General features: G+C 38.0%; 1 pseudogene; it reads right to left on the bottom strand.

The window, feature by feature from the left end:
* Nucleotides 1-3,874: 3,874 nt before the first annotated feature.
* LOC143650991 (PEST proteolytic signal-containing nuclear protein-like) lies at nucleotides 3,875-4,449 on the bottom strand (annotated as a pseudogene).
* Between the last annotated feature and the right edge of the window lie 398 nt (nucleotides 4,450-4,847).

Here is a 4,847-nt window from a genome sequence, read left to right as displayed (position 1 = left end):
GAACGGAACCCGGGTCTCCGGCATAACAGATGAGAATTCTGCCACTGAGCCACCATCAGACTGCCCCTCTTTTCTGTTTTTGTATGTCTGACAATACATTATTATTTCATAATTTTGATCCAGACTTCTGATTTCTATGTCAAATTCTGTCCCATTACTGTCCTTCTTTGAAGTAGTCACGCCTGTTCAGTCCTGTCATACCTTGGCCCCTGAGCTCATTTCCTGTGCCCCTGTGGTATCGCTTACTCTGTAAATGTTCTGGGAGAAGATGGAGTCCATACCCTGATCTGCGTCAGGAAATGGTGAGTTCCTGAAAGTGGAAGGGAGTAGTGTTTGTGTTCTGCAGCATGCCAAGTCTCCGTGAGAATATAACATGCCAATACCCTGTGGTCACTCATGTTTTATGTAGCAGGCATCCATGCCTGGGCTTCAATTTTCAGACCCCAGAGTCGGTGGCATTGGGACTACATTGGAATCCACTGTTCCAGTGGATTTGGTGAAGGGAGGGTGGACCATGTCCTGGGAACACCAACCCCAATTTCCTGTCCCTGATTCCTCAACCAGCAGGGCTTTAGTGCTACTCTCACTAGTTCTTTTGACACCTCCATCAGAGACCTGGGCCTTTGCCACAAATTGCTGATGTTAGGGTACGTGTAGGCCAATGATATTCAAAAGGCAGTGGCTGAGATCCTGGGGCTTACTCTTGTGAAGATTATGTGGTAGCAGAGAAGCTTAGACTACCAATAGGCATGCCTAAAAGTTACATCTGGAGGATCTCTTATTGCTCAGATTTGGCCTCACTCTCTCTAAGCCCAACTCTGCAAGTGACATTATTGCCCTATCCCCTATATGGGATATGACATCCAGGGGAGAAAGTCTCTCTAGTGACGTGGGAGATGACTCCCAGGGATGAATCCAGTCCTGGTACCATGGGATCAGTAATTCCATCCCAACCAAAAGTGGGGCAAGAAGTATGACTAATAAAGTATCAGTGGCTGAGAGCATTCAAATACAGTCAGGAGGCTACTGTGGAGGTTGTTCTTATACAAGCTTCAGTTAGACTTTTCTACCCATTATAATCTGCCAACCCCCAACCAGGACCATTCCAGCCAGTCCTAAAGAACACTTAGGGCAATATATATGGTTTCACCAGGATTCCAGGCACTAGTAACTTCCCAGAAAACCAACAACCTCCAGATGAGTTCCTGGTTCAGATAAGTCCTAAAACCTAGAGGGCCCAGCCTCTTCAGAACATCAGATACTTCCATCTCCCTACCCCATATTGGAAGGGTATAGACCCTTCCAATATGAAAAACTTAGAATGGCCATAGCCCAAACACCCCTAAAGAGAGGGATGGAAAGATCAATGATGATGGTGGAGTTATACAATGAAGATAGGATTTAGCAAATGAATATGTATGCTGAATCATTAAATTGATATCTTTTAGTTTCCAATATCTTAGAGCAGCTAGAAGTAAAAACCTAAAATTGTGGAATAGTAACTCATGTCAAACTCTGAAATATGTTCCACAACTAATTGTAGTGCTGTACTTTGAAATTTATTGCTCTTTTGTAATATATGTTATTTTTCACAAAAAAATAGAAGGAAAAAAGTTGACTGTGATGATAAAAAAATATCTAAGCCTTCTAGCCCCCTACATTTGGTGCAGCTAGAAGAAAAACAATCTGAGAGGATCATATGGTAACCCCCATCTTAAGTGAATGGAGACGACTCCTTAGAAACCGTCTAATCAAGTTTCCACCCAGAATTCAGTGGTCACTTCTGCATGGAAACAATAAAAAGACACCACCCAGCAATATATATACCTTTTTTCTCTTTGTACTACATATCTTTTTTTCCTTTTTAATTAATTTTTAAGTTTTTTAAAAAAATATTTCAACAAACACAAACATTCTTAAGATATGATCATTCTGTTCTACATATATAATCAGTAATTCACAATATCATCACATAGTTGCATATTCATCATCATGATCATTTCTTAGAACATTTGCATCAATTCAGAGAAAGAAATAAAAAGACAACAGAAAAAAAATTCATACATACCATACCCCTTACCCCCCTTTCATTGTTCACTAGCATTTCAATCTACTAAATTTATTTTAACATTTGTTCACCCTATTATTTATTTTTATTCCATATGTTTTACTCATCTGATGATAAGTTAGATAAAAGGGGCATTCGATACAAGGTTTTTACAATCACATAATCACATTGTGAAATCTATATCATTATACCATCATCTTCAAGAAACATGGCTACTGGAACACAGCTCTACATTTCCAGGCAGTTCCCTCCAGCCTCTCCTTTACATCTTGAATAACAAGGTGATATCTACTTAATGCATAAGAATAACTTCCAGGATAACCTCTCGACTCTGTTTGGAATCTCTCAGCCATTGACACTTTATTTTGTCTCATTTCACTCTTTCCCCTTTTGGTCAAGAAGGTTTTCTCAATCCCTTGATGCTGAGTTTCAGCGCATTCTAAGATCTCTGTCCCACATTGCCAGGAAGGTCCACACCCCTGGGAGTCATCTCCCATGTAAACAGGGGTAGGGCAGTGAATAAGAGGATCTCTTGGGGGTGACTCTTAGGCCTAATTTTAAGTAGGCTTGACCTATCCTTTGTGGGATTAAGTTTCATATGCACAAACCCCAAGATTGGGGGTTCAGCCTATAACTTTGGTTGTCCCCACTGCTTGTGAGAATATCAAGAATTCAACTTGGAGAAGCTGAATTTCCCCCCATTTACACCATTTCTCAAAGGGGATGTTGCAAATACTTTTTTATTCATGGTTTAAATCACTCTGGGATTTATCAGGGCATCACTCTGGACAAACCAAAAAAATCTCATGCCCTACTCAAGGTTCCATGTACTTACCCACCCAGCAGTATTGAATGAGGATTAAAGGATATGGCTTTAATCCAGAAATGGGGTACATAATAGATTCAAACTGATGCAGTAACCTAAATGCTTTGACAAAGTACAGAAAGTGCATCCTCATATTTTCCATTTTCATACAGTGTTAATTTTTGGATTTCATACCTTTTAAAAATAAAATTAGCCAAATATTTAAACAATATGTACATTTATATATTTGGTGGTGGTTTGTGTTTTAAAAGAAATGCTTCCTTTGATTTACTTCAAGTTCTGGTGGGGATGCTTACAGGGTCTAACCAATAACAAAAACAAACATTCAAAATACTGTTTTACATTTGTAGCAAATTAATTCTTTGAAGACTAATGAAGGTAGAAAAAAACATTAAGATAAATGAGCAATACCAAATAATCAAGTTTACATAACATTTCAAAAAATGTTTATTTTTAAAGAGTTAAGTGTCTGTATCCACTGAAGGCAATGCAGTACCTAGTTTATGATCATTTAGAAGAAGACAATTACCTATAGGAAAAAAGCTGGATTTTAAATGTATCTAAATTAATTTTCAGTCAATAGTTTAGTAACATTATCCCCCTAATACAGTGATTCCTTTCTATAAGGCTGTTCCTGGGATCCAGACAGTTTAGTTATGAAGGAGATGAAAGAACAACTGTTTCCATTTTGAACCAAGTTAAATAGACAATGACTTTTTGCTTCTCTCCAAATGTGCTATTAATTGTGTCAAACTACTTCTTTAAAATCAAACCATTTCTGATTTCTTTATTATTTGTAACCTTTGGAACAAATCATACAAAACTACAAAATTAGCAAACGTGTTGAAATCTGTACGTAAAACACAATTATCTCTAATTTGAAGCTCTCGTTTATTAATATACAAATCAATCTTTTAAGAAGGGCAGCTCCAAAGATCATTTTATACCATTCTTGAAAAAGGAAGCAGTTCCTTTTGACATTACACCCACCCACACCCCCACACCCCAATCTCAAATCTCAACATTTTGCTGTCTTGGCCATAGAGATTTCCAAGGTGAGATCTGAAATTTCGCTTCCATAGCTTCTGGTTGTCTGAAACCCACGCTTTCCTTTGCTGAAATGGTTCGGTCCCGCCGATGTTGGTACCTCCCTTCCAGTGTTCTTCGTCCTCATCTCTGCTCCTGGAGGCATTTCCTCTGGCTCACTGCCTTTGTCTTCATTAAAATGCTACTACTTAAAGGGGGGGGCGGGTTGGAGCAAGAGTTAAAACAATTTCTTTAGTTTATCCAAGATGAACTGATGAAGTTCGTTTATCATCTGACTACTTGTGGCAAATCCGAACTTGGGAATTTTTGTTGGCCTTGTTGGGAGGTTTTCAGCTTTTTCATCAGCTGATTGCTTCTCTCTCCTGTAGCTGGAACTTTCCCCTCCCTTATTGGGAGAGATACTCTTAGTTTTCACAGGTTTTTTCTGCTTCTTCTTCAGGCCCTCCAGTGGTTCCAGCTCTAACTGAAGCTTCTCTGGCTTCTCCTCTCCTGCCTTCCAGTCCACCATTTCCCTGCCACCTGGACACATTTTGCATAATTTTTTTATTTTATTTATTTTATGTATTTTTTATTAATTAATGGAAAAAAAGAAATTAACCCAACATTTAGAAATCATACCATTCTACATATGCAATCAGTAATTCTTAACATCATCACATAGATGCATAATCATCGTTTCTTAGTACATTTGCATCGGTTTAGAAGAACTAGCAATATAATCGAAAAAGATATAGAATGTTAATATAGAGAAAAAAATAAAAGTAATAATAGTAAGAACAAAACAAAACAAAACAAAAACCTATAGCTCGGATGCAGCTTCATTCAGTGTTTTAACATGATTACTTTACAATTAGGTATTATTGTGCTGTCCATTTATGAGTTTTTGTATCTAGTCCTGTTGCACAG

Source organism: Tamandua tetradactyla, chromosome 11, assembly GCF_023851605.1.
Source record: "Tamandua tetradactyla isolate mTamTet1 chromosome 11, mTamTet1.pri, whole genome shotgun sequence".
NCBI lineage: Eukaryota > Metazoa > Chordata > Mammalia > Pilosa > Myrmecophagidae > Tamandua > Tamandua tetradactyla.
The sequence above is the reverse complement of the archived record's forward strand: the minus strand, read 5'-3'. Positions and strand labels throughout refer to the sequence as shown.